Source organism: Pelophylax lessonae (assembly GCF_965119305.1).
Source record: "Pelophylax lessonae genome assembly, chromosome: 1".
In the NCBI taxonomy this organism is placed as follows: Eukaryota; Metazoa; Chordata; class Amphibia; order Anura; family Ranidae; genus Pelophylax; species Pelophylax lessonae.
Genome location: NC_138768.1, coordinates 632,394,412 through 632,420,231, shown reverse-complemented (window position 1 = coordinate 632,420,231; position 25,820 = coordinate 632,394,412). Strand labels below are relative to the sequence as shown.

Here is a 25,820-nt window from a genome sequence, read left to right as displayed (position 1 = left end):
GTGTTGAGTAGGGTTGAGCGAACACAGACTGTATTGTTCGGGACCGTACCGGACTTTTGGGTTTTCGGTACCTGGACACTGACCCGAACATTTTACTGTATATTCGGGATAAAGTCCGTTGTTCGGTTGTTTTGGCGTGGTTTTAATGGCACGGTTTCAATAGCTGCAGGGCAGCCAATCAACAAGCGTTTAACTACTGTGCCCTTAGAAGCCATCACAGTCATGTCTACTAATGGCATGGCGGTGATTGGCCAGTGCAGCATGTGACCCAGCCTCTATTTAAGCTGGAGTCACATAGCGCCGCACGTCACTCTGCTCTAACTATTGTAGGGACAGGTTCCTGCTGCTGCTTATTTGAGGGAGAGATAGAAGATTATTGTAGGGACAGGCTGGAGATTGCTTTCAGGGAAAGAATAGGACAAAGGACAGAAGAATCTTCTTTAATCAGACAGCGATCCACATCGATTTTATTGTGTGGGGGTGCAGTGCATGATCGTTTTGCCCTGACCTGAGCCCAGTGAGGAGGAGGGAGAAAAAAAAAACGTATCAGTATGTTCGGTGGGTGGCGTGCAGCGGCCATTTAATGCAAGCTCAGAGCATATGTGTCTGCTTAATCTGGATTAAAAAAAAAAAAAAACGTTTTTTCCTTCATATTTTACTGTGACATACAGCGTTTAGACTCTGCTGTTCTAATCTGTTATTCAAAAATCACCAATTTAAAGGGAAATATTTTTTTTTCAGTTTTTCCTTTATATGTTATTGTGAGATAAAGCCTTTAGACACTGCTGTGTTCTAATCTGCTATTCAAAAATCCCCAATTTAAAGGGAACATTTTTTTTTCCATTTTTTCCTTTATATGTTACTGTGAGATAAAGCCTTTAGACACTGCTGTGTTCTGATCTGCTATTCAAAAATCACCAATTTAAAGGGAAACATTTTTTTTTCAGTTTTTCCTTTATATGTTATTGTGAGATAAAGCCTTTAGACACTGCTGTGTTCTAATCTGCTATTCAAAAATCACCAATTTAAGGGAAAAATAATTATTTTCAGTTTTTCATTCATACCTTACTGTGACATACATCCTTTACACAGAGTGCTGTTCTAATCTGCTATTCAAAAATCCACAATTTAAAGGGAACATTTTTTTTTCCATTTTTTCCTTTATATGTTACTGTGAGATAAAGCCTTTAGACACTGCTGTGTTCTGATCTGCTATTCAAAAATCACCAATTTAAGGGAAAAATTATAATTTTTCAGTTTTTTATTCATACTTTACTGTGACATACAGCGTTTAGACACTGCTGTGTTCTAATCTGCTATTCAAAAATCACCAATTTAAGAGAAAAATAATTATTTTTCAGTTTTTCATTCATATGTTACTGTGACATACAGCCTTTACACACAGTGCTGTTCTAATCTGCTATTCAAAAATCACCAATTGAAAGGGAAACATTTTTTTTTCAGTTTTTCCTTTATATGTTACTGTGAGATAAAGCCGTTAGACACTGCTGTGTTCTAATCTGCTTTTCAAATATCACCAATATAAAGGGAAAATTGTTTTTTTTTTTTTCATTTTTTTCCTTTATATGTTACTGTAAGATAAAGCCTTTCAGTCTCTAATCTGCTCTTCAAAAATCACCAATTAAAGGGAAAAACCCTTTGTATACTGTTGTTCTATTCCGCTATTCAATAAACACCCGTTTAGGGAAAAAAATTGAATTGCGGCCTAGTCTGCATAATTTACTGTGAGATACACCCTTTGTATACTGTTGGTCTATTCCGCTATTCAATAAACACCCATTTAGGGAACAAACAATTTAATTGCAGCCTAGTCTGCATATTTTACTGTGATATACACCATTTGTATACTGTTGTTCTATTCTGCTATTCAATAAACACCCATTTAGGGGGGAAAAAAAATTGCGGCCTAGTCTGTATATTTTACTGTGAGATACACCCGTTGGATACTGTTGTTCTATTCCGCTATTCAATAAACACCCATTTAGGGAAAAAAAATTAAATTGCAGCCTAGTCTGCATATTTTTCTGTGAGATACACCCTTTGTATACTGTTGTTCTATTCCGCTATTCAATAAACACCCATTTAGGGAACAAAAAATTAAATTGCGTCCTAGTCTGTATCTGTACGTGTGAGATACACCCGTTGGATACTGTTGTTCAATAAACACCCATTTAGGGGGAAAAAATTTATTTGCGGCCTAGTCTGCATATTTTACTGTGAGATACACCCTTTGGATACTGTTGTTGTTCTATTCCGCTATTCAATAAACACCCATTTAGGGGAAAATCCTAAATTAGAGAAATATGAGGAGAAGGTCAAATAAGGGACGTGGCCTGGGTCATGGTGCTGCTGGTGGAGCTCCTGTTGCAAGGAGAGGACGTGGTCGATCTGTGCCAGCTACACGCACAAGTGAAACACCTTCCTCAGGTGTGATTAGGCGACAGAACCTGCAGCAGTATTTGGCAGGGCCTAATGCGCCACTACAAATGTTGAGGCCAGAACAAGTACAGGCGATAGTAGATTGGGTTGCTGACAGTGCCTCCAGTTCCTTCACATTGTCTCCCACCCAGTCTACTGCTGAAAGGTCAGAGTTGGCACCTGCAGCCGATGTCCATCAATCTTTCACCTCACCCCCTTGCAAATCAGCCAAGCAGTCTGAGCCTCAACTCATGCAGCAGTCTCTTCTTCTTTTTGATGACACTGTTAGCAGGGTTTCCCAGGGCCATCCACCTAGCCCTGCCCCAGAAGTGGAAGAAATTGAGTGCACTGATGCCCAACCACTTATGTCTCTAGATGAGTACATGGGAGGACCATCGTAGCACGTCTCGGATGATGACGAAACACAGGTGCCAACTGCTGCGGCATTCCAAATTGTGGAGACCGACAAGAAGGGCAGGGGTGAAGACTGGGTGGAAGATGATGTGGAGGACGATGAGGTCCTCGACCCCACAATGTGCTGATGACAGGACACGAGTGGTTTGAATGCTGTGCAATCAGCGCCTGAAGCGAGGCATAAACCTTCTCAACCTGAGCACAACCTGCATGACCAGGCATCTAAGTGCAAAGCATGAGCTGCAGTGGAGTAGATACCTCAAAAACTAAGAAAGGTCTCTGGCTCCTCCTGCTTCCTCTTCTGCTGCAGTCTCGGCCTCTTCATCCACCTCTGTAGTGAGACCGGCACCTGCCTAACCTGCAAATAGAGGATCTGCCAGCAACACCACCACCTGGGTCACCAACCATCTCCACAATGTCCTGTGGAAGCATTCAGCTTTCTATCTCCCCAACACTGGAGCGGAAGAGGAAGTACCTCCCTACCCAGCTGCGATCCCTGGCCCTGAATGCCAGCATTTCCAAATTCCTGGCCTTTGAAATGCTGTCATTCAGTCTGGTGGACACGCGGAGTTTTAAAAGCCTTATGGCGGTGGCTGTCCCACAGTACGTTGTGCCCAGCCGCCACTACTTTTCCAGGCAAGCCATCGCTTCCCTGCACAACCAAGTGGGTGACAAAATCAGGTGTGCACTGCGCAACGCCATCTGTGGCAAGGTCCACCGAACTATGGATACGTGGACCAGTAAGCACGTTCAGGGACATTATATCTCCCTAACAGCACACTGGGTAAATGCAGTGGTGGCTGGGCATGAGGAGGATAGCAGTTTGGCGCATGTCCTTGCACGCAGGAGTTGTGGAAGGGCATTGAACAGCAGAACGATGAGTGGTTGGTGCCAGTGAGCCTCAAGCCTGGCCTGGTGGTGTGCGATAACAGGCAAAATCTCGTAGCAGCTCTGGGCCTAGCCGGCTTGACACACATCCCTTGCCTAGCCCATGTGCTGAATTTGGTGGTGCAGAGGTTCCTTAGAAATTACCCCGATATGTCAGAGCTGCTGCAGAAAGTGCGGGCCATCTGTGCGCACTTTCTGTGTTCTCATCCTGCTGCTGCTCGCCTGTAAGTGCTGCAGCGTAACTTCGGCCTTCCCGCTCACCGCCTCACATGTGACATGCCCACAAGTTGGAATTCCACCTTGCACATGCTGGCCAGACTGTGCGAGCAGCAGTAGGCCATAGTGGAATTTCAGCTGCAGCACGCACGTGTGAGTCGCTCTGCAGAACAGCACCACTTCACCACCAAAAACTGGGCCTCCATGTGAGACCTGTGTGCCTTGTTGCGCTGTTTTGAGTACTCCACTAACATGGCCAGTGCAGATGACGCCGTTCTCAGCTTAACTATCCCACTTCTATGCCTCCTTGAAAAAACGCTTCAGGCGATGATGCAAGAGGATGTGGCACAGGAGGAGTAGGAGGAGGAAGAGGGATAATTTCCAAGGCTTTCATTGCAGTCATTCACAAGTGGCTCTGAGGGTGGGTTCCTGCACCCACAAACACCAGGTACACAATTGTCCAGCAGGGGCACAGTTCTGGAGGATGACGAGGATGAGGAGGAGGAGTTGGAACCATGTTCACAGCAGGGTGGCACCCAGGCCAGCTCATGGCTATCACTGGTGCGTGGCTGGGGGGATACAGAGGACACAGATGATACACCTCCCACAGAGGACAGTTTTTCGTTGCCTCTGGGCAGCCTGGCACACATGAGCGATTACATGTTGCAGTGTCTACGCAACGACCGCCGAGTTGCCCACATTGTAACTTGTGCTGATTACTGGGTGGCCACGCTGCTGGATCCCCGTTACAAGGACAATGTACCATCCTTAATTCCCTCACTGCAGCGTGATCGAAAGATGCGCGAGTACAAGCGCACGCTGGTAGATGCGCTGCTGGTGGCATTCCCACCTGACAGCGGGGGCACAGTGGAAGCACAAGGCCAAGGCAGAGGAGGAGGAAGAGGTCGCCAACACAGCCAGGGCACCGCCAGCACTTTAAAAGGCAGGGTTAGCATGGCCGAAATGTGGAAAAGCTTTGTCAGCACACCACAACAAGCAGCAGCACCACCAGCTGATATGGAACGTCTTAGCAGGAGGCAGCATTTCACCAACATGGTGGAGCAGTATGTGTGAACACGCCTAGACACACTGAATGACGGATCTGCCCCCTTCAACTTCTGGGTCTCCAAATTGGGCACATGGCCTAAGCTTGCCCTTTACGCCTTGGAGGTGCTGGCCTGCCCTGCAGCCAGTGTATTATCTGAACGTGTATTTAGCACGGCTGGGGGAGTTATCACAGACAAGCGCAGCCGCCTGTCCAGAGCCAATGTGGACAAGCACACGTTCATTAAAATGAACCAGGCATGGATCCCACAGGACTTGTCTGTACCTTGTGCAGAATAGACATGTATACCGGCCTTACCCAGCCATTGTTGTATTTTTGATCTTTCTCACTCTTTTGGGGTGTACCCTAATTTAAAAAGAAATAAAATTAAAAACAAAAACCAGTGTTGGCTACCTCGTCCTCCTCCACCGCCGCTTCCACCTACACCGCCACATCCACCGCCATCTCAACTTCCTACTCCATATGGGCCTCGTCCTCCTAGATCAAGATGATTCTTTTTTATTTTTTATGTTTTTTTTGTTATTTTAAGTTATTTCCCTATCCACATTTGTTCGCAGAGCACTTGCCATGCTCTTAACAAGCTTTTGCTGCCACTTGCAGCCCTTTAGCCCTTTCCATGTTTTTTTAGAGCCATTTTAGTGCTCAAAAGTTCGGGTCACCATTGACTTCAATGGGGTTCGGGATCAGGGTAAAGTTCGGGTTAAGTTTGGGTCACGAACCCAGACTTTTTTTTTCAAGTTCGGCAGGACCCGCCGAACCCGGACCCCCAGGTGTTCGCTCAACTCTAGTGTTGAGTATTGTTATGCAACTCAGCATTGTTGATTATTGTTGAGTACCTGTGTATTGAGTAGCGGGGAAGCCGATGCAGCGGGCAGGTGGCTCCGATCGCTGCCTGACACCCGCGATTGTTCCCCGCTGATAGAGAAGAACGGTCAGCTGTTGTAAACACAGCTGACGTTTTTCTCCCTGGAACGATCATAGAGCCCCTGTGATCCTTCTACTGTATATAGGATTACAGGTCTCTATGGTCATTCCACAAGCCATGCCCCCCACAATTAGAAACACGCCCCTAGGTACACATTTAACCCCTTGATCACCCACACTATTAACCCCTTCCCTGCCAGTGTCATTATTACAGTAACAGTGCATATTTTTAGCACTGATCACTGTAGTAATGTCACTGGTCTCCCCAAAATCTGTCCAATCTGTCCACTGCAATGTTGCAGTCCCGCAAAAAATCGCAGATCGCCGCCATTACTATTAAACAAAAAAACAATAAAAATGACATAAATCTTTATCGTAATTAGTAGACGGATTAACTTTTGCGCAAACCAATCAAAATATGCTTATTGCAATTTTTTTACCAAAAATATGTAGCAGAAAACAAATTGGCCTAAAATGTTAAAAAAATTTGATTTTTAAATTTTTTTTGGAATGTTATATAGCAGAATGTGAAAAATATTGTTGTTTTTTTTTCAGAATTGTTGATCTTTTTTTGTTATAGTGCAAAAAATAAAAATCGTACAGATGATCAAATACCACCAAATGAAAGCTCTACTTGTGGGAAAAAAAGGACATCAATTTTATTTAGGTATAGTATCGCACGACTGCGCAATTGTCCGTTAAAATAATGCAGTACCGAACCGCAAAACATGGCCTGGTCATTAAGGGGGAAAATCTTCCGGTCCAGAAGTGGTTAATAACACGTCACAGGAAGCACACCCATGGATAACAGAAGTCTCAGAACTAGGCTTGAAAAACTTAACATAAATAAGTCACCGGGACCAGATGGCTTACATCCAAGGGTCCTTAAAGAACTCAGCCAGGTGATAGCCAGACCATTGTTCCTAATTTTTATGGACAGTCTACTGATGGAATGGTACCAGCTGATTGGAGAAAAGCCAAAGTGGCACCATTATTTAAAAAAGGGCAGAGATACAGTTCCCCACAAACACTTAATGTACAAACTAAGGTACGTAGGTATGGACCATAGGGTGAGTACCTGGATTAAAAACTGGCTTCAGGGGTGAGTCCAGAGGGTGGTGATAAATGGTGAGCAAGCTGCTGCAAGGAAAGCCAACAGAATACTGACATGTATAAAAAAGGGGATTCACTCCAGAGATAAAATGATAATTCTCACACTGTACAAGACTGGTCCAGCCGCATCTCGAGCATGCCATCCAGTTATGGGCACCGGTCCTCAGGAAGGATGTGCTGGGACTGGAGAGAGTCCAGAGAAGGGCAACAAAGCTAATAAAGGGATTGGAGGACTTCAGCTATGAGGAAAGACTGCAAGCATTGAACGTATTCTCTCTGAAGAGGAGATACGTGAGAGGGGATCCGATATCAATGTACAAATACCGTACTGGTTACCGTAGCAAGGGGAACAAACTTTTCAGTGAAAAGGAATTTAAAAAGACACGCGGCCATTCACTAAAATTGGAAGAGAAGCAGTTTAACCTTAAAGCGTAACTCCATTTTTGTTGAGAAAAAACATTCCCCTCTAAGTGATCTCTGTACCTTACACAGATTTTATCAAACTTTGTTGCAGATTCCTACCTTTAGTTATTCTGAAAAAAACATTGTTTGTGCCTCTGTGCTGAGTGGGTCAAATGGGAGTGGTTTCATAATTATCTGTCAGCTGTGGCATCTGCAGGACTCTAATGAGGAAATCTTCTGGGCCTGCATCCCTTTAGACGTGTTCCTATTGGGAGTATCTCACCAAAATGAAATTTTTATTGCAGGGGATGCAAGAAATCTGACTTGTATCTTAAGCAGACTTCCGGGAAAATTGGTGAGCCAATCACACAAGCAGGAAATGAGGTTTCTTGGTACACATTCTGTGTACAGAACAGCTCCAGGTAGCCATATTGCATTTTCAGAAAATGACAGCGGCTGCAGACTGAAAAGGAAAGGTAATTTTTAATAACATTCAATTATAATATGATTTGTGTTGTAATTGTATACGCTTTATTGTTTTTTCTTTATTTGCTATTTTTTTTCCCTACGAAAGTGGAGTTACCCTTAAACTGCGTAAAGGGTTCTTTATCTTCAGAGCAGTAAGGAAGTGGAATTCTTTTCCACAAGCAGTGGTATCAGCAGGGAGCATCGATAGTTTCAAAAAGCTATTAGATGGGGGACCTTAACAACCACAACATACAAGGGTATACACAAGGGTATACACTATACAGTGTACTTTTAACCGCAAATGCACACACACACACACCTTCCACATTAGCAGTAGAGCTGGGGTAACAATCTGCCCCCCCCCCCATTCACCACATACCTTGCAGGACTGTGGTCAGAGGTCCAGATCGCCAATTAGAAGGAAATCATCTCTTTATCTGGTGCCTTTTTCACTAGTGGAATTGTAATAAATATCGAATGTTCCCATTGATTACTTAACTAGAGCATGGTGCACCATTTTCTTTTTTTTTACCTCCACAGAGGGCAGATGAGTTTGTCTTAATCTCAGTAACCTGTGTATCCTTCCTAGGCCACTGGAGATGCCAAAAGTTTTAAGAGTGAGCAAAATATTTTTGAGTGCCTCTCATGATTTTCCCACCAAATTGTAAACAGCTTATAGGTTAATAAAAAGCATTGTAGGAGCCAGTGGCCCTTGTGCAATGGGAATATATGTCCTTATGATTGGTGTATTTTAGGGATGCAGTGTGTCATTACATTTTTTGGTTTGATATTTAAATCTGTTTTTATACATGAAAAAATAAAATAAAATTAAAATCAACAGAGCCAGTTTCTGATTTATTTGCACATGTAACTAACCATTCTTTCATAAGTCCAGAATGAGCATGATGTGTTGTAACTTGAAAGTACTTGACTTCTTCAACACTTTACCTTGTTTTTGTTTGAAATTCATAGGTCAGTGTCTGCAAGAATTAGCCTGGAATTTTGAGACCTGGTAAAATTCCTGAGGCTCCTTTCCAGTCTCACACTGTCCTATATATCACAGGATGAAGAGGTGTTTTGCAAGGTTTAGTCTAACAGCTAAAAATTATAGCTAGCATATCCTTGACTTTTTTTCAAGGAGTTTAACTCTTGATAAGGCACACCAGTTATTAAACAGCAATAAGCCCTATTTAATAAATAATTGAAAGGTGAATTATACAGTTATTTTGTATAAAGTGCAGTAATCCAAAGCAGTCAGTCAGAAGTCATGTCAAATCATAGCAAACTAAATTCTAATTGGTTGCTAAGGGTTAGTACACATTACACATACAGTAGACAAACATTTTATAATTCACTATTTACTTCCTCCACCCCTCTCCCTTTCTCTGTTGGGGTCCCTCAAGGTTCTGTTCTTGGACCTTTCCTATTTTCAATCTACACCTCTTCCCTTGGTCAGCTGATAGCCTCCCATAGCTCTCAATATAATTTCTATGCTGAAGACACCCAAATCTATCTCTCCACCCCTCAGCACACTCTTTCAGTCTCCTCACACATCACTAACTTACTAACAGACATATCTGTTTGGATGTCACACCACTTCCTCAAACACAACTTGTCTAAAACCAAGCTCTCTCACTTCTCTGTCAAGAGCAATGGCACAACGTTCCTCCCATCCCCGCATGCCAGGGTTCTAGGTGTTCGCCTGGACTCTGAACTCTCCTTTCAGCCCCACATCCAATCACTTTCCAAGGCTTGCCACCTCAAACTCTGCAATATCTCTAAAATATTTCCCTTCCTAACCAAAGAAACCGCAAAGCTCCTGAATCACTCCCTGGTTATCTCTTGCCTCGACTACTGCGACTCCCTCCTCATTGGCTTACCTTTACATAGGCTCCTATTCAGTCCATCATGAATGCTGCTGCCAGACTCATCCACCTTACAATCCACTCAGCGTCTGCTACCCCTCTCTGCCAATCCCTCCATTGGCTTCCACTCACCCAATTAATTTAATTAAAAATACAAACTATAACTTACAAAGCCATCTATAACTCGGCCCCCAGCTACATTACTAAGCTAGTCTCAAAATACTAACTCAATCGTCCTCTTCATTCCTCCCAAGACCTCCTGATCGCTAGCTTCCTTGTCACCTCCTCCCATACTCACCTTCAGGACATCTCCTGAGCCTCTCCCATCCTTTGGAATTCCCTACCCCATTATGTCCGACTATCTCCAACCCTATCCACTTTTAGGAGATCCCTGAAAACTTTTATCTTCAGAGAAGCCTATCCTGCCTTCACCTAACAACTGCACTTTTAATTTCTTTATCAGCTCACCCCCCACAGTTATTAACTTTTGTATCTCTTGACCCTACTTCTAAGATTGTAAGCTCTAACGAGCAGGGCCCTCTGATTCCTCCTGGATTGAATTGTAATGTAACTGTACTGTCTGCCCTAACATTGTAAAGTGCTGCACAAACTGTTGCCGCTATATAAATCCTGTAAAAATATAATAATAATAAATACTAATAATAAATAAGCACAGTTGCTGATTGTATATCTCTTTATGAAAGTGATTTGTGCTAGATTAATAGTTACTAGCGTCTCCTTTGGAATATACTGTTACAATGTTAAGGGTCCATTACACAGTATAATTTAGCCTCAAGAATAGGAATTTAAAAAGGTGTATAATAGATAGTAAACACTAAATTGTAACCTAAAACAGTTATATCAGGTTGTCCTCTGGGTGCCACTAGAGATGCAAGTTTAAGAAGTTATGTGCAAGCCTGCTAACATGAGATAAAAACAGTTTAGTTAGACAGTACTTTGAAAAGTATTTCTTATAAAGGAACCTCTACTCCTCAGAACCATCTATAATACCCTAAATCCTATAGACATTTTACAGAACACGTTCCTATAAACTATACAAAGTCAATAAAGGCTACACTTAACATTGACAAGTTACAAGTGTGCAAAATAGTATTGACATCAAGATAAGTGCATAATGTTTGCTGGTTGTAGTAGTAGAAGTTTAACAATGGTAGTATTAGTAGCAGCAGTCTACATGAACAGTCAAGACCCCAGGAGATACACAACGTTTAAAAAAAAAAAAAAGTCTGCAAAGTAGTGACAGCAAAGTAGAAGTATAGGGTTGATTTACTAAAACTAAAGAGTGCAAAGTCTGGTGCAACTGTGCAAGGTAGCCAATCAGTTTCTAACCTCAGCCTGCGCTTTGACAAGAAAACCTGGAAGCCAACTGGTTTCAATGCAGAGCTGCACCAAATTTTGCACTCTCCAGTTTGAGTAAATTAACCCCATAGTGTTTTCTGGGCAGTGGTGTTAAAGTGTAAACAATGAGCTAATCAATTTTGTGGCTGTGAATGTGGGCTCAAAAGGAGCATTCTGATAGGAGCAGACAGCAGAGTGAGTGAAAAAACTCATTATTATGCTGCTTCACCTTTCATTGTCCAGTCATAGGCTGGAGGAGGCACAGGACATGTATATGTTACTTAACAGCAGAAAAGAAGATTTGGTCACTTGCCAAAGACGGGCCTGTGCTGTCTGCCAGAACTGTGTAAATCAAAATCTTTTGGTCAGAAAAAGAAATCATTTGACGCAACTTTCGGTGTACCCTAACCATCTACGTCACTTCCTGGTTTTCGGTGGAACGCAGGAGACGGCGTTCCAGGAAGTAGCTTGCCATTTGTTTGACTGCCTATTTTATTGTTTTAGTTTGTGAGTATTCTTGCCTACATTTTAATATTAAAAACTTTTATGCATTACATAACTATGATTTATCCTTTTTAATTGGGTTGAGCCCGTTAAGGAATCAGTATCCATCATTGGAAGAGAGCATGTTGCTTGGACACTATTGACCAGACACCCAGGACCCTGTACTCACCTTGAATTTGCCCCATTTGACCCACTAGAGGGTCTTTACTTTTGGTGAGTAGGGGTGCAAGTGGGGAGTGTGGCACCTTGGCACCGTTGAGCACTGTATTCACCACAAAGAAATTTATGGAACACTAACACAGTTTGAGCACATTTGCACTGGTCGTTTTTTGTATTTTATGCATTTTTGCACATTTATTGAATCCACCTTTGCACATCTATATACAGGCGGTCCCCGGGTTACAAACATCCGACTTAAAAACGACTCCTACTTACAAACAGAGGGAGACAACAGGAAGTGAGAGGAAATCTACCCCTAGGAAGGGAAATTCACCCTTGTAAGGGTTCTCATGGGAAAAATCTGTCCCCACTGAAGCTTTATCACTAACCCTCGATCCACAACAACCCAAATTTTTCAAAATCCAGTTGTCATAGGGACAGAAAGTGAGGTGAAATCTTCTGAACAGGGGTAGAGGCAGCAAAACAAAGGGTACAGGGGTGTTAACCCTTCCCTATGCTTTCCAAAAAACTTAAAAATTATTATTTTGGCTGGGGCTACACTTAAAAAAATTACCTGTTCCGACTTACATACAAATTCGACTTAAGAACAAACCTACAGTACCTATCTTGTTTGTAACCCGGGGACCGCCTGTACATGCATTTGGCAATTTGTAGTATTTTTTGTATTTTTGCACATTTATTGCATCTTTGCACATATATATATATATATATATATATATATATATATATATATATATATACTGTATATATATATATATATTTATATGCATTTGGCATTGTATTTTGGTCACCCTATTTATATATATATTTAAATACTTATTTTATATATTCATTTATTTATATATTTAGCAAGCGCTGTTAATTATTTATTTATTTATCCAATAGAAATCATTTGGCAGGTTAAATTTTTCCCTTATATTTATTTCATCTGTGCATTTAGCTTTTTGCCTGGTGTTCAACCTTAATTAATTTATTGCATATGAATCTGTTCTAATACAAATTGTAGCTGACAGGCGTTAAACTGCAAGCAGAGCAGGCTATCCACAGGCTCATAAAGGTTGCTGCCGTAAAGCAGAGATAATAACTGATCTGTGACTGCTGCTCCTCTCTGCCAGTCCCTTCACTGGCTTCCCCTACCCCACCATATAAAATTCAAAATACTAACCACAACATACAAGGCCATCCACAACATCACCCAAAACTACATTACCAACCTCATCTGCAGATATTGCCCAAATCATCTTCTCCGCTCCCCCCAAGACCTCCTGCCCTCTAGCTCCCTTGTTACATCCTCACATGCTCGCCTCCAGGACTTCTCCCGAGCCTCTCCCATCCTCTGGAATTCCCTGCCCCAGTATGTCCGGTCAGCCTCTACCCTGTGCACCTTTAGGCAATCCCTGGAGTCAGCTCCATCAGATCATCCCCTCCAGCTATTACATTTTGTACCACCTCCCTCTCTCTTTAGATTGTAAGCCCCGTGAGCAGGGTCCTCCTACTCCTTCTGTATTGAACTGTATTGTAATTGTACTGTCCCCTTCTACATTGTAAAGTGCTACGTAAACTGTTGGCCCTGTATAAATCCTGTATTATCATAATTATAATAACAGGACTTCATAGATTATAAACTGCTCAATCACCTGTATTCTAGCATAAAAACTTCACTAGTTGACTTGTTTGGATAAGTTCGCTTGAGCAGGATGACAGCCGGCACTGGCCTTTGTAAACCAGTACCATGGAAGACCTATTATTTTGTGTTTATTAATACATTATGTGTTAATGATATATTAATAATACATTAATGATACATGAATTCATTCAATATTACATTAATTATGCACATCTTATTATGCCACATCAAAATGAAATGTGTATAATTACAATACAAATATTTGCACTGCTCAAGCCAATCAGTCAAACCTACACTGGAAAACGACAGATGAAGACAGATGAAGGGCTCTTGCAGATGGATAACAGTGTCTGTTGTCCTCTGAAAAGTAATCCACAGTGGATCTCTTTTGAGAGTGTAGTAGGACAGCAGCTGCCAGGTGTTCAGGTGATCCTGCTGCCTCTTAAAAGACTGCTTTTTTTAAATTCCCCAGGGGAAAATGCAGTCCTCACTTTAAATTTAAAAAAAAAGCAGTAATCTATCTTTTCTTTCAGTAATATTTGGCTGTCACATGGAAGTTAACTTTGAACATGTAATATTTAGCCTGTGAAGCAATAGTGAGGAAATGAGCATGATAAGGGCTTATTCAGTCACAGCTGTAAATTGATTGTTTCCTTTCTTATGTAAACTTATCAGGCAGCGCTGTGCGCCACTTCCGAAGATTGCTATGGTAGAGTCTTATCTGGAGGAAACTGATTGTAAAAGCTTGGCCTGTTCCTGATAAGGCACATATCTCTATGTTGGACTTTGTATGCATGTTCTCATTTTGTTAACACTGCCAAGAGGCAAAGCCGGAGCTCAGGTAATGTGACATCTGTGAATATGACATATTCTATTTTAACTATTTATCATTTTTAACAGCCCTAAAATATTTTACCTAAATTCATCACTGCAAAATATTTTAAGACTTCTAGAAAAGGGAAGTGACTCCCTATTCAATTTTATTGTGTTATGCATTTTCTTTGCACATGCAATTCTTAAAGATTATTATTATTATTATACGGGATTTATATAGCGCCGACAGTTTGCGCAGCGCTTTACAATGCGAGGGAAGACAATACAGTTACAATACAATTCAATACAGGAGGATTTAGAGGGCCCTGCTCGTTAGAGCTTACAATCTTTAAAGATTAGTGTTTATCGTTGGTACTCATAAGTGGGTAATTGTAGCTGAATGGGTGACTTCAACAGACAGCCTATTTTGGCAAGGTTGGGTCAATAGCAATCCATGGGGTCCAGAGTTGTCTGGCTACACATAGATTTATGCAGATAGCAAGAGCATCTGGCAAATACATTTGGAGAACATTTACGGATATATACCGTAATTTAGGGACCTGTATACCAATGCAATGAAAGTAATTACACAGGATAAAGAGCCAATGCGCTACCAATGGAGTGATTGAGAAGTAGATACAGTATAAAAGTAGATGAAATAAGATAAAACAAATATAAAAAAAGGGGAGAAAAGGAGCTGCCAATTTTATATTGTCACCACAATAAGATGTAAGAACTGTAAAATAAATCGGCTCTGTTTTTCTCAATGAATAATGGTCTTAACTGATGTAAAGGTTCCGATACACTAGGAATCGCATGCTTCAAAAAATGGGTGGATATGATAAATGTATGGAAGAAAAGAGGGTTGGAGGTATTCAAAAAAAAATATTTAAACAACAACTCTAATAAATATAAAATCTAAATCTATAATACCAAGAATCGCATAATCCACAGTAAGTATTAATAAAAAGTGAAATCCAATGTGCACTGTGCCAAATTGAATATATCAAATATAAATAATCATCAAAGAATGCATAAAATAGTATAATATCATGAATCATATCATACAAAAAAATAAAATCGTGCCAAAGGAAGGAGTAAAAAAAACCCAAGTGCACTGTGCAAGATAAGGCAATGGTCATAAATGATATATTAATGCTGATAACAGTTCATGCGTAATAAAGTGCTCCAAAAAATCTGAGGCAGATGAATAAAATAAATTAGTGAATCAAAGTGTCCATTTCCAAAAGTGCAAAAAAACTTCATGTGCTCCAAACGTATAGAAAGTGACTCTTGTGACTCTTCAAATTGCCAGCAGCAAAGGAACCGTGTCACCAAACGTGAGCTAATCCAAAATAAGTGCAATGGCCGCTCACCTCCAATACACTCAAAATGAGCGTTTTGTTAAATGTAACACCAGGCTTGGCTGCGGTCTTTTCTCCACAACATGGGCTTTATAGGGGGCCACTAGAAGGTTCTTATCTCCTCTGAATAGACCAGCCTCTAGGGAGTGTTGCCTCTTTAATGGTGATGACCAAGGAAATCTTCCCAGGGATTTTACTCAGATCAGGGATATATAATAAGGAAGGGACTTCATAGGTATTAAAATGTATTGAAAAAAAAAACAACATAGCAAACTCACAGTATAGCAGCAGTAATCAGACCTCCACACTCAGCGGTAAACTCCGATATTTCCGGTCTCGGCCATAGACCGGAAGTGACGTCACCTGGCTCTTCCCGGGATTCTGAATTGCACATTTTGGAGCAGAGGTTGGCACTGATTTCAGTACAACAGCCCATTTCTCCACTCAGTTTGGGGTTCATGAGACCTCATAATCATCACATTATGGTAGATTGTGCTTAATGATCACTGTAAAGCTACAGCCATACACGTAGTGCTGCAGCTTCTGCAGTGCCCATATAATCGATAGGCACTCTTTCTCAATGGTTGCATATGCCACCTCCCTGGGAAGAAGCATCCTGCTCAGGTAGATGATGGAATGTTTCTCTTGTATCTGGCCCACTTGGCTCAGGACCACATCTAAACCTAAAGCAGAGGCATTGGTTTGAACCATAAAAAGACAGGTGAAATCTGGATCCTTTAACACAGGAACACAGTGCCTTCTTAAAGGCCTGGAATCCCTTCTTGCACTATGGAATCCAGGGCACCTTCTCAGCTCTTAGGGAGGATAGTACCACCTCTGGGTATCGTTACTGTTTGGATATAATATTCAGGCAGAATTATTTGGAATGGCCCAATAATATACACCACCTTTAAAGGTTTCTCAATTATTGAGCAAAAGTTGAAGTGGTGCCATTGTGAATGTCTCCCCCTTTTCCAATATTGTCCTACTTTGTCCCTTCTGCAGTAGGACTCTACAGATTATGCTGCACATGCTCTATACAAATCACACTCTGGCACCCAGTACTGCAGCATGTTTCATTATCTAAACCCATGCTGACAGCACAAATTGTACCTACTCTTTGCCCTCCCCTTCACATCCACCTTATCCAACCCCCCCCCCCCCCCCACACACACACACACATATTACCTGACTCTTCACTCTTTATTATTGTGGAAAAATGCCCATTTACTCACCATGTTCAGATGCAGACACAGGCCCCTTTTACTCTTTTTCCAACAACTCCCTGTTTCCTGGACATGCCCAGGGAGTATCAATTCCTCAGCAGTTTACAGAGGCCACACCTGATAAGACACCGATAGCTGGGCACGCAATCTGCAGTCAGGTGAGGCCCTTCACTGTCAGAACAGGTGTGTGTGGCCACCAGGCCAGAGCCAAATAGCAAGCAATTTCTCCAAAAGACCCTAGTTTATTGCTACCAGAGTACTCCAGTTCAACAATGGTGGAACTGTGTCTTGGATCTCTCCAGTTGTTCATTTGTGTTACAAGATCTACCCTGGGTTTCAATGTGAGGGATGATGTTCAAGAGGATGATTACAATTAGCTGTGTTTTGAACTGTTTTACTAAAGTAGTGATTCTCAGCTTGACTCTCTGTTGTTATAGAGACTATGCAGCCACATATTACCCTAATTGAGTCACAGAGACATTATAGTGAAGAGGCCATGTGTGTGCACTTTTCATTATTCTGTAGGGTATGCAAGCTTTTTGCCATCAGGAACTTTTTTGCCTTATTGCTTCTAACATTGCACCTGTTTAGGAAGCGTGCAAGTTCAGGTTAGTCTTATCCTGATCATTCAGCCGATTGCCCATTGTCCATAATAATGATCTGAAGTTAAGCACTTGTACGCAAATTGCTCCATGGAACTTGTTCTTGTTTTCACTGCTCACTTGACCCCTTTTTTTTTTTACCCTAAAAATCTGTAAACAATTCAATGCACCATCCTGCAAATTATTCCTCTCATCATGTATTCCTACATCATTGGAAATTAAAGATAACATGCAAAATATGTAAGATTCGTAATACAGTACATACATTACTTGCTTGGGGGACAAACTAGGCTTCTTGTTGGCTAATATTGTCTTGCAAAAATTATTTTGTTTTCTATAAATATAGAATATGGAATATATAATCTGTACACCAAAATATGTAAAAATGAAAAAAAGTTATATATTTTTCTATTTTGACCAGTGTAAGCAGGAAAATAATAGCTAGGTTGAGGCGGAAATTAATACGGGATTCAATAGGAACAAATTTTAATTTTTTTTTTTTTTCCTAAGACTTCACAATTATTTGATACACAGAATATGACATGCTAAATAAGGTGTTATTCTGGGCCCTTTCAGTGATAAAGCAAAGCACTGGGTGAAGCACTGGGTTCTGCAATTAAAGGGGAGCAGTGGACATGGACAAGACTTTACTCCTTGCCAGTGATGTACACCATGAGATCCACCACACAGTGGCTGTAACTGCATTCACTTTAATGCCAGGAAACCAGTTTTACAAGTGATCATCTAGTGAAATTCCAGCACCAGAATCAAAGATGGAGGAATGGGTGCAACCATTGAAGTTAGAGGAGACCACTTCATTTTCTGTGTATCCCAGGATTCTCTTCAATGGTCCCTCAGATACTTCCTTCACTGCAGCTTTGATATCACATTTGGCAGACTTCTCCCCCAAGCCAGCGGCAAGTCAAGTCAACCACAGATATGTTGGGAGTGGGGACTCTGAATACCATGCCAGTGAGTTTTAAGCTCAGAGCAGGAATTACTTTGTAAACAGCCTTTGCAGCACCGGTGTATGCTGAGTTAATGTTCTGTCCAGGACCTCTGCCATCAGTTGGTGGAACAAGAGGCATTGCCGATAACTTTGTTTGCCTTGTCGAGGGCTTCATCGTTGACACAAAAGGCATGAATGGGAGCATCAGCAGATGGTGCTACACTTGGCACCTCCCTTTAAGTGAGCAAATGCCTTGTCAATGGTTGTGAACACACTGGTAGATTCAATAGAAACCGGCTGATATTTGGCCCGTGTGTACGGCAGCAGCTCCGACAGAACCCAGCTGACCCGAAGGGTCATGACCGTAAAAGATCTGTCGACCGGCTTCTGTTAGGCGCTGACTGCAGTGTTCTGGTGGGGGGTCTGCCCCCCTGTCAGAACACAATAGCACAGCAGGGAAGATCGCTGTACTAACAGTCGCTGGGTTGAACAAAACCTGCTAGTGTGAGCGAAAAACAACTAGTAGTGTGAACAAGGCTTAAGACACAGTGCTGGGGTTGCCACTGATGACCAGCTTGCCTTCTTCAGCTTTCACATCCCCTTTGAAGCGTCCATGAGTGGAGTCATACTTGAACATATAAACTAAGTTATTCAGTTCAATGAAGGGGTCATTTATGTGAACAACTTTGACCTTTACAGACTCAAAAGCAGCGTGGGTCACCAGACGCTTGGTACAGCAAAATCTGTCGATGCCAATGTTTACTATGATGTTAGTTGCCTGTAGTTTCTGCCTCTCGCACTGTCCTGCTGCGGGTTTTTTTTTTATCTTGTATGTTTTCTTTAATTGACGTTGTGAGGTCACACTTTTGATATACATATGAATTAAATAGAAAATACAATGTAACAATACAAAGATACTCTTTATTACACAATGACACTTCCAGACTATCTGCCAGTATTATTTAACAAGTCAGCTGCATTTTGACACTTCCGCTATGTATTAGCTAGTAATTCCTGACTATCATTATGCCATTAATAGCCACAGGAGGAGCAGCAACATGGGTGCAGGAGAGGAACACAGGAGATGCGCCTCAAAAGCTTTGTTGACGTTTTTTTAGGATGCATCTCATACATTAAACACAAGAACATCAATTTTATGTATTGCAGCTTACCAGTCCTTAGATGTGGTGGCTGCATTGGTTTTCTTTTTTTTTTAGGATTATTTTTCTTTAATTTTTACCTGGTGTTACTTACAGTAACACATTTCATGTCCTATTGTGTCAACACTAGCTTACTGTGTCTATTGAGGAGCAGTGTTGTCCCCTGATACAGGACTACAAAACATGTCCTCTAATTTTTAACATCTTAACACAAGGGGGGGGGGGGGGTGTTGGAGTTTACGAAGATGAACTGGGCAAAGTGCAGCAAAGGCAGAGTGCACAGGAAGGTAAAGCTTACTGGATTTGTGGCACGATCAACTGCATATATTGAACAGATAAAACAAAAAGCAAAAGGGATCATACAAAGAGGTTCGTTGTCATGCTGTATACTGTATATACTGTACTTTAAGTATGTTGTGATTTTCCTTTTTATCTACTAATGATTTTTCAGATTTGGTATTGCTTTGGTATTGGTTGACTGAGAATGAAACATTCAGTTACACAGCACATTATTGTGTATTTGGTCCCCATGAACACCAACAATCCTCAAACTGTGGCATGATTTTGAAAGTCCTGATTTTGCTATTTTTTTACTATTTTTTCTGGTGTCAACTTTTTTTTCATTCTGATAAATAAAAATGTGACGATTGGTGTTGGCGCTACCTTTATAAATACCCCAAATAACGAGGGTGTAAAAACCCACAAATGGTGAAATGTGCCAAATAGTATTATAAAATGATAGTCAGAAATGCAAATCTGGGTGCTTATTCCAAATTAAATCTTAAACAGTGCTATAAACAAATACCGTGAGTGTAATAAACCCACTACCATACATTGTGTGAAAAGAACTTGGTGATAGGTAAATAAACGTGCCACACAAAGTGTGATAGTAAACTGAAAAAAACTTTGTTGTGTAAAATCCGTAGTGGCCACTGGGTGGCGTTTTTGCAAATACAACCTGTATGATGATGAGGGGTTCCCCTTCGAAAAATGAGGCAATCAATAGTCGCTGGCGGGAGGCCTAGATGCTCATAGAAGAAGAAACCCCATGGTGAATAGTCAAATCATACATAGCATAAAGCAAGGCGTAGATAACTCACTCGTAAGATGATCGAGATCAGAGTACAGTGTGCGCCGGGATGCTTCCGCGTTCCACGGCCGACAACCGTCGGCCGTGGAACGCGGAAACATCCCGGCGCACACTGTACTCTGATTTCGATCTCGATCATCTTACGAGTGAGTTATCTACGCCTTGCTTTATGCTATGTATGATTTGACTATTCACCATGGGGTTTCTTCTTCTATGAGCATCTAGGCCTCCCGCCAGCGGCTATTGATTGCATCATTTTTCGAAGGGGAACCCCTCATCATCATACAGGTTGTATTTGCAAAAACGCCACCCAGTGGCCACTACGGATTTTACACAACAAAGTTTTTTTCAGTTTACTATCACACTTTGTGTGGCACGTTTATTTACCTATCACCAAGTTCTTTTCACACAATGTATGGTAGTGGGTTTATTACACTCACGGTATTTGTTTATAGCACTGTTTAAGATTTAATTTGGAATAAGCACCCAGATTTGCATTTCTGACTATCATTTTTTAATACTATTTGGCACATTTCACCATTTGTGGGTTTTTACACCCTCGTTATTTGGGGTATTTATAAAGGTAGCGCCAACACCAATCGTCACATTTTTATTTATCACTTTCACCTTCATCTAAGGTTTTGATTGGGGCAGCTTACACCTTATTATTCTATTAATTTGTTTGTGTTTTTCCACCCCCCTTTTTTTCATATTTTGAAATCCGTAGCGCTGGTCACCTCTCTTTATCATTTTTTTTCATTCTGGCAAGGGTAGGACATGGTTAAAAGCAGATGTCCTATTGGGGAAATTTCCCTTGATTTCTCCTTCTGGTGACCCAACAGGGAATAAGAGGAAACCTCTCCAAAGTGAGGAAAATGGCTTATTAGATAGTTGTCACTGAAACAAGTGCCCCAATTGGAAGTCGTTCTCCACTTTTTCTGTTCTGATAACAACTTTTTTCGGATTGCTGGTTACAATGGTCATCAGAACATATAGAGAGAGTGGATCTCCCTAGCTGGAACACATACAGCAGTAAAAGTCTGAATTTAATCCCTTATTATTCCATCCAAAACTGAAATAAAAAAATTACTTTAGATACACTTCACTTTTCTAATCTGCATTAGCAAAAGGCTGGTGTGCTTTGGCAACCCTGGCAAATGTTTTCTCTTTCCACCATTTACAGTATATATAAAATTGTGGGTTTTGGTATTCTGCATTCAAAAAATGAGCTTCATTATCAATTTGTACCTTACAGTATCCAGTCAGGTTCTACTTTTCTGCCAGTGTAGCAGGGAATAATATAAGCAACAACCTGACTAGTTAGCATAGACATTCTACTTAAAGTGGTAGTAAACTGCAGCAGTTTGGAAAAAAAACAAAAAAACACCTATATGGCAATTGCATAATGTGCTATTATGCATGGCATAATAGCAGATTATGGAAAACTTACCTTAGAACTAAGCCCTCCAGTGGTGCGCTGTCACCACTGAGAGCAGGTTTCCCGGTTCCAGCTGTATGAATGGCTGGAGCCACGATGACGTCGCTCTCGCGCATGGTACCCTGGACCTTCAGAGCACATGTGCCTGTGAAGTCACCGGCTGCATCCAGTGCACGTTTAGGAGATATTCATTTTACCTATAGGCTTACCTGTTGGTAAAAATCACAAAGTGAACTTTATTACTGCTTTAACTAAAAACAGTGATGCACTCTATGTCCCCCATTGTGCATGAAAATATAAACCATATATTCCTTTCATACTAATCTGTGTAGACTTATAATGACACATATTAGCTAAACTACAGTATATGTGTATATCTGTTCCTGTGTCAGCAAACAGAGAGAGAAAGGAAGTGTAACAGCAGGATAATAAGTAACTAATTGATTCGCTGAGACATTTCTTCCCGTCTATCTGCGCCCTTAGTAAATTATTGACAGGTTTGTTATGCAAGTAGTCACTGGTACCTAAGGCAGACTGAATGTCAGCGTGTTAACTGCAGTCTGTTGATCTTTCCACTAAAGAAAAAAAAAAAAAGCCTCCAGGTGTAACTACAATTTTACTTTTTCCAGATCTTTAAATACAGATTAAACAAAAAAAAAAAAAAAAATGCCACATATATTTTCGAACCGTACTTTCGGATGAACTTCAAGCTTTTTAACTGGTAAGGAAGTACAGCATAGCAGTACTTTACATATGGCTTAAATCAGGGGCAAACATACTGTTTATGCAGACTATGTACCTGCACAAAGGCCCTTTAAGTTTAAAGGTGAAGTACAGCCAAAGCTCGTTTGACTTTACTTCTGTGGATCACTGGAGTGCAGTTTTCTTTGCTCTCCTGTGACCCATCACAGAGCCCATCCAGGCTTGGGGCAAGTTTACAACCATATGGTCAGGATCTGCCCACATGCCTGGACCAACACCCAGCTCAGCCTCTCAGCGAGCCACTGAGAACCTGAGGTGGCCGGTTATCCTACAAATCCTCAGGTATCCAACAATTAGTACCAACAACCTGAGTAGGCCGCTTTTGCCCCCTGCACAGCCCAGTGCTCCAGTGAGCATTGGGGGGCAGAGAAGAGAGCTGCTGTCTGACAGTCAACAGCTCTCTGCTCAAGGAGCCCTGAGAACTGGGCAATCACTGTTGCTCTGTTCTCAGCCGGCGGGGGACAGATGCAGCATTTTTTTTTGACTGGGTGACTAAAATAATAGACAGTGGAGGTGCAGTAGACATTGCATATCTAGATTTTAGTAAGGCTTTTGACACTGTCCCACATAGAAGACTTATCAATAAACTGCAGTCATTGAGCATGGACTCCCATATTGTTGAGTGGATTAGGCAGTGGCTGAGTGACAGACAACCGAGGGTTGTAGTCAATGGAGAACATTCAGAACAAGGTTATGTTACCAGTGGGGTACCTCAGGGATCTGTACTGGGACCAATTTTGTTTAATATCTTCATAAGTGATATTGCAAAAGGCCTCGATGGTAAGGTTTGTCTTTTTGCTGATGACACAAAGATATGTAACAGGGTTGATGTTCCTGGAGGGAAACGCCAAATGGAAAAGGATTTAGGAAAACTAGAAGAATGGTCAGAACTCTGGCAACTGAAATTTAATGTGGATAAGTGCAAGATAATGCACCTGGGGCCTAAAAAACCCAAGGGCAGAATATAGAATATTTGACACAGTCCTGACCTCAGTATCTGAGGAAAGGGATTTAGGAGTAATTATTTCAGAAGACTTAAAGGTGGGAAGACAATGTAATAGAGCAGCACGAAATGCCAGCAGAATGCTTGGATGTATAGGGAGAGGTATAAGCAGTAGAAAGAGAGAAGTGCTTATGCCGCTGTACAGAACACTGGTGAGACCTCACTTGGAGTATTGTGCGCAGTACTGGAGGCCATATCTCCAGAAGGATATAGATACTCTAGAGAGAGTTCAGTTCAGAGAAGAGCTACTAAACTAGTACATGGATTGCAGGAAAAAACTTACCAGGAAAGGTTAAAGGACCTTAACATGTATAGCTTGGAAGAAAGAAGAGACAGAGGGTATATGATAGAAACTTTTAAATACATAAAGGGAATCAACTCGGTAAAGGAGGAGAGCATATTTAAAAGAAGAAAAAGTACCACAAGAGGACACAGTTTTAAACTAGAGGGGCAAAGGTTTAAAAGTAATATGATGAAGTATTACTTTACTGAGAGAGTAGTGGATGCATGGAATAACCTTCCTGCAGAAGTGGTAGCTGCAAATACAGTGAAGGAGTTTAAGCATGCATGGGATAGGCATAAGGCTATCCTTCATATAAGATAGGGCCAGGGACTATTCATAGGATTCAGATATATTGGGCAGACTAGATGGGCCAAATGGTTCTTATCTGCCGACTCATTCTATGTTTCTATGTTTCTATGACTGATGCTGCATCCACCTAGGTAAGTAAGGATCTGCAAAAAAAAAAAAACATACTTCTCTTTAAAAGCTGACCATACATGGATCAAAATGTGTCTGGTTCATTAGGGACCTGCTGAATCTCAATATATGTGTGGCTACTGTGGTTGAACAGAAGCTAATCTACTAATTGACTTCTGCTCAACTTTTTGGGCATATTCTCATTGGATCATTGCAGCAAGCAATAGGTTTCAGTGCTCATCTGTGTCTTCTGATGACAAGGAAGTCAGAATACAATGACAAAGCTGGGAGGATTCCCTAATCCACCTAACATATGTGGATGGAGGAGTCGGTCAGTTGAATGGAAAAACGGACTCATGTATGTCCAGCTTTAAGCACCCATTCACACTGGCGCGACACGACTTGCTGGGGCAACCTGTGAAGTCGCGGTGCACAGCGCGCACCGCGACCTCGGCGCGACTTGCACGGACTTCATATCATTGAAGTCAATGCAAGTCGCCTCCAGGTCGCCCCAAAGTAGTACAGGACCCTTTTTCTAAGTCGGAGCGGCTTGTGTCGCTCCTATTAGAACGGGTCCTGTACTATTCAATGGCGGGCGACCCACCGCGACTTGTCAGGCGACCAAGTCGCCTGACAAGTCGCGCTAGTGTGAATGGGGTCTACGGGTTATAGACCATAGACTTGGAGTATGGAAAATATTCCTGAATGTAGCATCTCTCATGCTTTCCTGTACCTTACAATGCATTTTGCAATCTGTGTTTTATATTATATACTCCTGAGTCCTGATTAAGTTGTTTATTGTTTCTTGTTTTACAGTTGCTGGATGTAAAGTAGTCATGAGATGTTTAAAAAAAACTTCCTTATGGTTGGCTTTTTTAATGATCCTTAGTCCTGAGATTATATGTATGTTTGTTTGTAAGACAATCATTTGTGGCCCAGTAATCAAGTATTTTGTGGTTACAATGACAGCAGCATATGGGTGCAATGTATAGAGCGCGATGGCTAAGATTCTATTTTCCCAAACTCTGAAGCCATGCCCAATATCTACATATCACACCTGCATTTTACCCTAGGGTACTTGGCATGTGGTCTGCAAACCCAGGTATAACGCTTTCTCCATTTCAAAGCAATGCAGCTCTGTTGTTCCTTACTGTACTTGTATGTTGGAGTGTCATTCAAGGAAAGGTGCACCCCAGTCCCATGTTTTATCATTTAAAATAATGGCATCAAACAGCACTGTGGTGTATA

At 41.5% G+C, this 25,820-nt stretch overlaps 2 pseudogenes across 2 annotated transcripts in view; one reads left to right on the top strand and one right to left on the bottom strand.

Annotated features, from left to right (window-relative positions):
- The window catches only part of LOC309548836 (piggyBac transposable element-derived protein 4-like), a 1,162,992-nt pseudogene that overhangs the window by 784,510 nt on the left and 352,662 nt on the right, over positions 1–25,820 (top strand). The window lies entirely within an intron of this gene.
- On the bottom strand, positions 18,181–18,779 carry LOC309544749 (glyceraldehyde-3-phosphate dehydrogenase-like; annotated as a pseudogene). The gene has a single exon. The product of its transcript is annotated as a glyceraldehyde-3-phosphate dehydrogenase-like (transcript).